We start from the raw sequence: 12,561 nt of genomic DNA on the forward strand, positions 1-12,561 counted from the left end.
CAACTTTGGATGCCTTAACCCAATCTAAGGGTCATTGCTTCTAAAAGGTAGACCTTACCCGGAAGAGTTTGATGTCGTACCTTTCCCTAAAGGTTTCGTATTCCCAAACTTCAAGATATTTGATGGGAACAGAAATCCCAGACAACACCTAGCACACTTTCGAGACAGTTGTGGCAATACAAGAAAAAATGAAGCTTTACTCTCGAAGCTTTAGTCTATCAACAGTTCGTCAGCAGCATGTCAGGAGTTGCTTTATATTGGTATGCCGATCTGCCCAACGGATCGGTTAAGACGTTCGCCGAGTTGGAGAAACTATTTATAAAGAGATTCACTGGGGCGTAACATCATGTTTCCAAAGGAGAACTCATGATGGAGAAAAAAAAAGCCCAACGAGGCTTTGTTGGATTACATTTTGAGTTGGAGAAACCTTAGCATGAAGTGTGAAGCTCAGCAACAGGAACATCATGCGATAGAGATCCTACTCAAAAGCATTCATGGACCAGTAGCTTTCATGCTAAAGGGACTCACTATCAAATCCTTCGAGATCCTTCGAGAAGCTGAAGCTACTCAGCAAAGCTAACAGTCTTCAGGGAGAAATCAAACATAGGGATTCTCATAAGAAATCCAAAATAGCCAGAGTGTTTAAAAAAAAATCCGAAATAGTTGCAACTGTTGATAAAGAAAAGCATACGATAAGGATATATGTATAAACTCCTCGTCAATCTTCGTCACAGCAGGCTCCAAAACAGAATAGCCAGTCTAACCAGCGACCGCCTTAGGGAGGATCATCTCAAAATAAAAGAATATCTCTGGCAGAATGACAAAAAAAGGTGTACTCTTTCAAAGATGAAGCTGTATCTAAAATATTCAGAAGTCCGATGAAGAAGCCTGAGTTCAAATTACCAGATCCAAAGAATCTTGAGGAAGTTGACAATAATAATTAACCTAATTATTGCATGTTTCACCGATTGCTCATACACACTATAGAAGAATGCTTCATCTTTAAGGTTTGGCTGGAAAAGAATCTCAAAGAAGGAAATAGAATGATCCTGAAAGATTATTTAATAGAACCTGAAAAAAGTTCCATGAATATGATTTCGGCCAAGCCAATCTCTCTGCTGGATTTGTATGCTAGAAAAGATGGATGGTGTACACTTGGAACAAGCTCAAGAGGGTCTTAAACTAAACCAAATTTAACCAAATCCATAATTCATCAAAACAATCTTTTGCACATGTCAAAAAAGATGGATGGGATAAAATTTGGAGCAAATCATCGAAGACAATGTTAAATCAAATTCAGAACGCTTCAAAGCAAATTACCGCTCAGAGTCTTCAGCCCGTCAGGCCTGAGATGAAGTTTTCACCGCAACAGCCGTCATCATCAAAGTCAAGGAAAAAAAGAACAACATCACGAGGGTTAATAGCATGGTGGGGTACGATAGGGGCTGCCTCCACTAGATTGGTTGTCTCGGATTCGGGGAAGAAAATCCTTGAACCCCTGACTTTGTATGATTATCTTTTTACCCCTCCAAGGGCTGATGAATATATTGATTGTGATTTCGGCTACGTTTTAACTGTTTCTGATGATAACATAACTGATGTTAACCAATCTAACTCTGATCTCGACTCCCAAAATGATCCTCGAATCTTACTTGAGTCTGGTGAACTCGCTAACGATACCAAAGAGGACATCAACGATACTGCTTACGACAGCACCATAAGTGAGGAGCCAATCCTTGAGCACCACGACGCACCACTCGCCCTCAACTTAGATCTTTCCGATAAAGAAGAAACATCAGAAGATTCAATAATGTTACCTCAAGAAGAAGAAATTACGAAAATAAACTTAAGAAGTGGGAAAGTATTGCCGCCAAGGATAACTCCTATAGACAAAGGAAAACAGATAGTAACTCAAGAAGAACTACCTCCACCTCCACCAGTGGAAGAAACACATGACCAAGAAAAAATTGGAGGACCACACAAATTGGATTACAACGTGCTAGGTTATCTTAGGAAATTGTCAGCTAGACTAAGCATTTATGACACTCTGATCCTATCAAAGGAGATGAGAGAAGCTCTGGTTACAACTTTGCTAGACCCAGAGATTTGTCTAGCTCAGTTGGTCAGCACATCCTCAGATGAAGTTTGCTCGTTGAAAGAACAGTCTGGGGTAACCTTCATAGATGAAGATTTTCTACTTGGTACCACCGACCACAATCGACCACTCTAGAACTCCGTTAACATCGGCAGATTCATATTATCCAGAGTTCTGGTAGATCCAGGAGCATCTCATAACTTGATGAGCTTATGGTCATTGATCTATTTGGACATCAAAGCCCAAGAGCTTACGACAAAAAAAATGATGCTAAGAGGATTCAACAAAAAAAGGAGAAAGAGCCCTTGGATCGATCACATTATTTATGAAGGTTGGAGAACTAGCAACAACTGCTAAAATTCATATCATCAATGTCATATCATCAATGCCAAGACCTATTTTAACACTCTACTTGGTCGGCCGTGGTTTCATGAACACAACATGGTTCTGTCATCTCTACATCAGTGCATCAAATAATTAAAAGAAGGACAAGAATACTGCATCAAAGGAGATCTACAACCATTTTCAATTCATGAAGTCGATATTCATGAAGATGTTGTCTACTACGTGCCACCAAAAAAAACTACTTCTCGCGCGAGATTCCAACAAACAAAAATGAAGATTCAGAAAAATCACAAAAAAGAGGCCATTCAAATCCGCTTCAACGATCTTCTACCACCCTTCTACATCAAATTGGTGGAGCTTCCTTCGGTTTGCGCACCCAAGGTTGAGGCCGGAGATGTGGATGAGGAAGAATCAATCTAATTGTTGAAAAGACTAGGCCAGCTATCAACATTGGTGATGAAGACAATTTTGAAGATGAGATAATGATGAGAAGATGAAAGAGACCTTAGTACGAGATATCCCTAGAAGATAAAGAGAAAAATGAATATGAAACAATGTATGATCAACTTTGACTCTTACTCCAATCCTCCCTCAAAAGGTTGAGAATTTAGAGGTCAAGGAAGCCCATAGTGTTGCCCATAGTGTTGGTTCAATTTACCATGCTTCTACCTCTACTGAGCTTGAAAAACATGTAAATTTGGATGTTGGAAATTCTAAAAATCATGTAAGTGATGATGATCCTAATGAATTAATGGAATTACGTTTTGGTTAATGGAATTACCTTTTGGTTAATTTTCACCTTGCGTAAAAAAGTTAAATCAACAGGGACATTTGCCAAAACAAATGCTGAAAGATAAATTACAACTTTTTGAAAAATTATGGAATGTTAAACGTTGAACTCCAAACTTGAAAGAGGGTCTCAGATTTGGTACAGTGGGACCAGTCGATGATTCAGAATTTTGCATGGTTGTTACTAGTAAATCAGAAGAGGATTGCCTCGATATAGAAAATGACTCAAATGATCAACCAATAGAAGATGCTCTGCCAAAATTTGAGGAGGAAATCAAGGCAACTGTCGACGAGTTAAAGGAAATTAACCTTGGGACTGAAGAACAACCCCGACCTAACTTTATGAGTTCTTTACTCAATGATGAAGAATTATTAGAATTGATCAAATTGTTAATAAAATTCAAAGATTGCTTCGCCTGAAGTTATGATGAAATGTCAGGACTGTTAGCAGAAGTAGCGGGCGGGGGGGGGGGGGGGAAGACAAAGATATGATTCCTGTAAAACAAGCCCCCTAGACAAATGCACCTCAAAATAAAACAACAAGTCATAGTTGAGGTGAAGAAATTAGGAGACGCTAACTTTGGGCAGGAAGAGCAGTACCCCACATGGTTAGCTAACATTGTTCTAGTCAAGAAGAAAAATGGACAGATACACGTTTGTGTCGATTTCAGAGATCTAAATAAAGCATGTCCAAAAGACCAGTTTCAGCTACCAATACCATAAATGATGGTGAATATTTCTTCTACACATGAAATTTTCTCCTTCATGGCTGGATCATCAGGATACAACCAAATCAAGATGAGTCCCCCGAGGATGCACCACTTACAACCTTCAGAACACTAATCAGAATTTTCTGCTACATAGTGATGTTGTTTGGTTTAAAGAACGCTGGAGCTACATATCAACAAGCAATGACAAAGATTATTGATGACCTCATTCACAATCAAGTAGAATGCTACATGGATGATTTGATCATAAAAAGGAAACAAAAAATAGACCATTTGTGTGTTGACCTCACTTTTGGTTGAGGTTTAGTTTTTCCTCTTTAGTAGCCTAAGGTCTAGCCATAGGACTTTCCTATTGACTATTCTTAGAAGACTAGACAAGGAGCCCTCACCATTAGAAATTCTACACTCTTCTTTTCTCAACTTGAAATTCCACATATTGGTCCTAACCTCTAGCGCTTAGTAGGTGGGGTCACTATGGGGTAACTCAAGAGGAGTCACCCTTAGGACTTGAGGGTTGACCTTGGGGTTGGTCTTGAGCTAAGGCACTCACTACACTCACTACACTCACAATCACTCACAACCCTAAACTCAAATTTCTAGCCTAGGTCCCTCCATCTTTTTTGGATACTCAAGTAGATGGTCCCCTAAACCTACAAGCCCTAGGGCTATGGGTTGGCTAAGACCAGTACATAGAGGACCCAAAATGAGATTTTCTTTGTTCCATAGCTTCTTTTGGGGTGATTAGTTACCCAATCCTATCAAAAATACCCATCTTGACCTTTTACCCCTAAAACACCCCAAAATTACCAAAATACCCCTCCATAACCCAAAATTTTAAAATTCCAAAAATTCCCAAAAAATCTCAATAAATCCAAAATGTTCCTAATTTCATTTTTCTTAACTACCAAATGACCCAATTTGGCCAAATTGACCATCATTAACCGAGGCCCCCAAATTTACCTTCAAGGGCCCAAATTTCCCCAAATTCAACCCAAATGTCCATCAATTTGATCTCAATTTGCCCCAATTTCAATTCTAAATTCAAATTCACTCTGGATATGACCAGTCTAGAGCAATTCCAAGCTTAATTGGCCCATACTTTGAACCCAATTTTGATTTATGTCAAAACCCCAATTTTCACCATATGACTTAATCTCACCAAATTGAACCCATAACCTAGCCAATTGGCCTCAATCCAATTAATTTTTCAAAATCTTCATAGCATCCCTTTACATCAAAATCAACCATCAATTCGCCTTGGTGAAGCCTCAAATCCATTTGATTTTGGCCTAAATTCTCAAATCCATTTGATTTTGGCCTCAAATCCATTTGATTTTGGCCTAAATTCAAAATTCCCAAATTTAGCCCCAAATTTTACGCAATTGATTGCCTTAACCCCCAAATTGGCATCCAATTCATGTTGAAAACTCTTCATAGGGTTCCTATTGACCATTTACAACAATCAATTTGGGATTAGCCCATAGCTAACCCAAGCTAGACCCAAGCCTAGCCCAACATGACCAAATTGACTAAAATTCAACATTCCCTCAAATTGACCCTTCAATTGAGTTCAAAACCACTTCCATTCTTCACCAAAGTTGTTTCTTATGATCATATACACCAAATGCAACATTTATTTGGGCCGATTGACATGGCTAGCCTAGACCAAACCAAAAATTTGGTCATTTGCGCCCACGTGGGCCCGCACGCACTTGGATCCATGCACTAAATGTGTCCGAACCACCCTAAAGTTACCAAATTAACTACATCACATCCATTAGTTGGACTTAGTGATCATTCCAAACACCATGAAACCACCTAAGCCAAGCCATGGACCAAAGGTCCCCAAATCAAGGGATATTATTTCCAAAAATGCATGTGCTTAAGATATCCAAACCAAAGTTAGGTATTATTGCATTAAATTGCTGTGACATATTCCCCTGGGTTCCCTGAGCTCCTAGCAGCCTCCCCATAGCCAGCCGGCCAGCCTAATGGCCGGAAAAGCTCAAAACCAAGAGCCACCCCCATGGCACCTCACCCAAATCAAACCTAGAGGCTAACCCCACCAAACAAACTAATTGATGGAGCTCCTCTGCCTCCACCTAAGCACAACAATGCACCCAAACTTATGCCTTGAGAGCCACCCCACTACAATTTTTATAAAAACTCACTTCCACTACCATGGGAGGTGTGCTGAAATTTCCTTAGTGAGGCCTCTCCAACAAACTTCACACAGAGCTTCCCTAAGATCCCCTCAGTGCATTCCAACCATTTTCCCCCACCAATTCTCACTGCCAGAGCTCAATTTTGAGCTTGAAACCTTGCTGGAAATTAGGATACAATCCAATACACCTCCGCAGTCCACCAAACCTAAATTAACTCAACTCAGACCTTTACAACAGTGAAAGAAGCCAAAGCCCCATAAAATCCCCCTTCCACAGAGCTTCTACCATAGCTCTAGACCAACACCCAAATCCGACTGTGATCAAATTCATACCTAGGACTTACACCAAAACTAGAGACTCAATCCCTAGCCTCTTTGAATCATAACGAACGTGCTAAGACCCTCTGATCAAAGCTTCACTTCTCAGGGCAAAGGTATAAAACCTCACCTCATCCCGAGCCTATTTCGATTCTCCATTTGCTTAGAGTTAATTTGATTGCTTGATTACCATATGGATGTGTTCGTCTCACTTAGATGAGTCCATAGGATCAATAAACACTAAAACCCATTAAGAGATCGCTGAGATCTTAAGGTTTCAGTGTGGACGGTCACGGGATCATTCTAACGGGGACGATGAACGGATGCCGTCCAAGATCACGGGGAGCTGTTTGATCGAGCGTGTATCAAATGGATGGGGGATATTGAGTCGGACGACGCTTCGGGACATAAACAGCGGGCCCGCGGGCTGAGTCAGCAAATACTTTGGAATTTTTATCCTACCTCATTCATGGGTCCAACCAGAGCGCGCCACGCATGCCTTCGGAGCTGCCTAGGATCTAGTCAGCACGCGCGGTATAAATAGATAAATAGGGGTTTAATTAATTTAGAAACATTTAAAAAGAAAATGCCTAAACTACAAAACCTGCAAAAACTTTGTGTAGAAAAATCACAAAAAACAAAAATAAAAATACCGCCTTGCTAAGTGAATAGAGGGGAACAATCTGGAATAAATTTCAAGTCCATCTGATGGATATTTTATTTTTAATTAATTAAACACTGTTTGGAATCATTTGATTCTCGATGCATATTGACACATCACCTTGGCTTGAAATTTTGACATATTGTAGCCTCTGCAAAAGGGAAATACCCTCTGATTTTTCCGAAGTCAAAGGAAGTTGCTATTTGAGATCCATGTTTTTCAAGTTTTTGCACATTATTTCCTTAAAATAATCATGGAAATTAGCATGTTGACTAGAAAATTCCAAGAAAATTTTGGAAGGTCGACAATGACCAGAGAAGCTTTTAGAAATAATTTCATGGGTCAAGTCATTTAAAATATACCTAATTTTTACAAACCCTAAATCATTAAGATAATTAATTTTGGAAAATATAAACCTTCAAATGACTTGATTTTTGATCTCCTATATGTTTCCTAATCCAGAGAGTTCACCATAAAAATTTCAAAATATTTTGAGTTCATTTAATAACTAAGTTGATTTTTAAAGATAAACATTACTTTTGACATTTAAATGATTTTTTAAAAATCAAAAAGCAACTCAAAAAATTATGAAATTTAGTTTTTTGAGTTCTCTGTGATCAGGGATATTTTTTAAAAATAAAATAATATTTAGAATAAAAACTTGATTTTTAACCTATTTTAAACATTTAAATAATTAAAAATCCCTAAAAATAACAAAAATAATAAAACTCATGGAAATGTTCTAAATGGCTTCCAAAGCACTTAGGAATAATTAGAATATTTTTTCTTATTTTATAAATAAAGATATTGAATTTTAAAGCTTAAAAATAATTTTTAAAGGCTAAAAAATGAGTTTTCACTAAAATAATTCCAGTTTTCATTAAAAATAATTCCAAATAATCAAGTAAAATTCATAAAAATATAAAATCTTCTCCTCTGAGTTCTCTAACTTCAGGGAGAATTTTCAAAAATACAAAAATTGATTTTACTCATTTAAATTATTTTATATTTAATAAATACCATAGAAATTAAATTAGTTGTAATAATTTAAATTAAATTTAAAAAATCAAGAATTTGGGTCCAAAGGCTTCTCTGGTCTAAAGTTACCTCAAGTAAAAATTTCAAGGGATTAGAACTTACCTTGGTCAAGTTAGGAATTTTCTTTGAAAAATCCTATTTTTGCATAAAAATAATTATATAAATTAAATTAAAAGTCAAACTATTATAAAAAGTGTTTTTTTTAGTTCCTTGTGACCAGAGACACTTAAGAAAGATAAAATAGAAATTAGAATAAATATTTGATTTTTAAGGTATATTTTAAACATTAAATAATTAAAATAATTAAAAAAATGATAAAAATCACTAAAATTAAAAAAGGCATCAAAATGTCACAATTGGTTTGTTGATCACTCGGGAGCAATTAAAATATTTTTTTCATAATTTTCTAAATAAAGTTATAAATTTTTAAGGGCTTAAATATGAATTTTTTATAATTTTGCACTAAAATAATTACAATAAATAAAATATAAATAAAAAAATATCGATTTTGTTTCTTTGGGTTCTATGGACTCATAGACACTTAGTAAAAATATAAAAATTAATTTTCAACTTAAGTAATATTTAATATTTAATTAATACTCAAAATCATTAAATAAATTTAATAATTAAACTAAAACTCTAAATTTTCAAAGCTAATTAAGAAACTCACCTAGGTCTTAAGGGCTTAGTAGCGACTTAGGCTAAATCAAGTTTCATTTAAATGAGGATTATAAAAGTAAATGTCATTGAAAATTAAAACATATTTCAAACATTACAAGCCCAATTAGATTTAAAACTTGGCTAAGTGTTCCAACAACACTAACTTGCCTCTTTAAGGGTCTTCACCCACATAATTTTTAAATTAAATTACAAGTGATAATTACCCTATTCTTAGGGATAATTGAGACATCAATATTCACTGAGTAATAAGGGTATTTACAGGATGACTTATTAAGCAACATAATCATTTAAAAAGAACTCGGGATTTTCCACCAGGCAGCGAGAGAGTAGCGCGGACCTGCTTCTTTCTTTGGATCTATTGGATATCTTGAAGATCTACTAAACTTAAGATGTTTTGCTTGACAAAATCATCCTTAATTAAACTCTTAAGGACCCACAAATATATGACATAGGGTTAAGAAAGCTACCAAAACCTTACTTTTCTTGCTCTCCTTAAACTGCCTTAACATGGATTTTAAGTTTCAGGTGGTGGAACGAGAAGACTCGTCAGGTACGCTTTTACAGTTTGCAACGTTGTCTTTCTTGTACTTTTATGTTATACTTTTGTGTTTATACAAATTTGTATGGAAAACCAAAACCAAAACCTAAAATAAAATCAACCAAGATAAAATTCAACGCCATAACATTAAAAATATAAAACAACTCAAAATTTAATCACAAACATCACGAAACAACAATTGCAACTAAATTAAGACGTACAACTAAATACAACTAAATTAAGATGTCTCTATCGGATGATCGGGAATTCCTCAGGGGAGGTAACCTACGGTTGCTAAGGTGGCTTCCTACAGTCTAAATGAAATTATGGAACTCACTAAGTTGAGTTTAGTAAGTTCATTTAGACTAAGTGAATCCAATAGAAAATAGTGATGCCAGAACGAGGCAACTGTAGGTTCTTAACCGATGTCGCTCTAATCAACTTTAATATGCCCCCTATAAAATTTAAAAAACTTCAACCATAAGACCACCTAATTTGACATCATAACTTGACAAACTAGAAAACTCAAACTCATCGCGGCAAGGAGCTTGGAGCTAGCATGGTGGGAAACACGACCATCTTCAATCGCAAAACCTGTCTTCCCCAGCTAAACCAATCCTTCATCCTTAGACTTAAACAACAAAGCCATAGGACCTTAAGGTTGCTTGCTTATGCAACGTAAATCCTCACCTTATCTTTCGGCCTTTGTATAGCCTTGCTATATAATATAAGCCCTAACTCGTCTTAGGACTCCAAGGTTGTCATTTGTCACGACTTAAACCCACATATCTTCTAGGATATTTGTGTGATAGTTTCACACAAATATAAGTCCTAACTAATAAAACTGGCAGGATGAAAGACTTAAATTTTTCTCCTCTAAATAGAAGCCAAACATTAGGATAGTTTGGGAAGTCACCTATAAGCCAAACATTAGGATAGTTTGGGAAGTCACTAAGGTTCGCCTCTAGATCCATGACATCCCCTAGTTCTTCCTTTTTTGGACTCTATAACAAAATGTTCTAGATTTGAACCAATCCCCTTTTCACACCTCTACGTTCGATCTCATTGAAGAGTCCTACCCTTTGAAATTCGTTGAAGATAATATTTCTTGATTTTTATCGAGAGTCTTCTTAGGTGACTTTGTTCATTTGAGATGTAATTATCTATAGAAGCTTGCCCTTATAGGAAGCATGTCCGAACCCAACTTAATATAAATCCTATTTAATTCTTTATGTTAAATAGGGGAACTTGTCGGCAAATATAATGGTTTCACAAACCAGATGGTTATCATACCTTTTTTAGTTTATTTGATCGAGCCTCATCCTCAAGTCTTATCTTTATCCTTTGGGATAAATACAGGGTTTGAGGTATAGTGCTCTTTCATTTAAACTATGAAAAATATTGGGTCAGTTTGATTTCATACATTTCTAAACTTTAACGTCCTTCCAAAGTGGGCAACGGGATTTCAATTTCGGTGACCGACAGCTTCTTACGGGCAACCCCACCAACTCATAAATAGCCCCGACATTGCATGATTTGAGGATCGTGTTTGAATGGTTACAACGATATGACCTTAAAATGAAACCCATAAAGTGTGCCTTTGGTGTTACCTCCAGGAAATTTCTAGGATTCGTTGTCCATCATTGGGGAGTCAAGATCGACCCGGATAAGATGAAAGCCATCTTGGAAATGCCTCCTCCTAAAACTTTGAAACAATTATTTTCCTTCCAGGGGAAGTTGGCATATATGAGACGCTATATGTCTAATCTCTCAGGTAAGTTTCAGCCATTCTCTGCATTAATTAAAAAGGATGTCAGATTCATTTAAGAAGAGAAATGCAAGCAGGCCTTTGAGGACGTTAAGCAATATTTAATGACACCTCCTGTTTTGGCAGCCTCTATCCCAGAGAAACCATTGATACTTTATACTGCGGCACTAGATGACTCTCTTGGAGCCCTCTTAGCTGAAATCAATGACGAAGGTAAGAAAAATGCACTCTACTACTTGATTCGTTGCCTGATACCGACGAAAGTGAGGTATCCACCTATTGAGAAGCATTATCTCACATTAATTTTTGTTGCCTAAAAGCATAGACATTACATGCTTTCTCATAAGATTACCCTAATTTCAAAAATTAACCCAATGCAATATTTGATGACCGGACCAACACTCTCCAGACGTCTAGCAAGATGGTCGATGATCTTATTGCAATTTGATATAACTTTTGTTCCCCTCCGTGCTATCAAGGGACATATTCTAGCTGACTTTCTCGCTGCACACCCACTGCCAGCTGGGTCTCCTCTCGACGATGAACTACCAAATGAGCAAGTGTTAAAAATGGAATTCTCCAGTGCGCAATGCTGGGAAATGTACTTTGACGGTGCTTCATCAGCCAAAAAAGACAAAGGCTCAGACACAGTCGTACCAGGCAAAGCTAGTATTGGTTTGATCTTTATCACGCCAAATAAGGGTATGTTGAGGTTCTTATACCACCCGACAGGGTCGTGCACCAATAATGATGCAGAATACGAAGCCTTAATCACAGGGTTGGAGTTGGAAATTTCAATGGACATACACGATGAAGCTAATGGAGCAAATCCCTTATGTGAATTTCTATCGGAATCCTCAGGGAGAAAATACCCATGCTGATTCACTAGCAAAACTTGCTAAAGAATTGACATGTCTCCTAGAGGATTTCATTGAAATCATAGTACAAGGAAGACATGTTTTGTCTCAAATTGACCTTAAAAATCTACACATACTCGAAAAAGAAGAAATAACGATTGCAGTTGCGAATATCAACAAAGACTGGCGCAAGCCATTAATAGAATATTTGCATACTGAAAAGTTCTCGGAAGATAAGTCTGAGGCACATCATATCACAAAAAAGTGTTATGTCGTATGCTCTAGTAGGTAATGCCCTCTATAGAAGATCGTTCGATCAAATGTGGCTACGGTGCTTAAGCAGAGCCGAAGCACAAAATATTGTCAAAGAAGTACATGTCGGATTGTGTGGCGCTCACCAGTCAGGGCCATAAATAAAAATGAAAATCAAAAGACTCAAATATTATTGGCTAGCAATGATGTCTGACTGCATGGATACAACTAGAAAATGTCATCGGTGTCAAGTGCACGGGGTGTTCTTGCACCAACCTCCGAATGTACTACACCCAACTGTTGCTTCATGGCCATTCGAGTGTTGGG

Source organism: Phalaenopsis equestris, unplaced genomic scaffold (genome assembly GCF_001263595.1).
Source record: "Phalaenopsis equestris unplaced genomic scaffold, ASM126359v1 Scaffold198954, whole genome shotgun sequence".
NCBI classification, from domain to species: domain Eukaryota; kingdom Viridiplantae; phylum Streptophyta; class Magnoliopsida; order Asparagales; family Orchidaceae; genus Phalaenopsis; species Phalaenopsis equestris.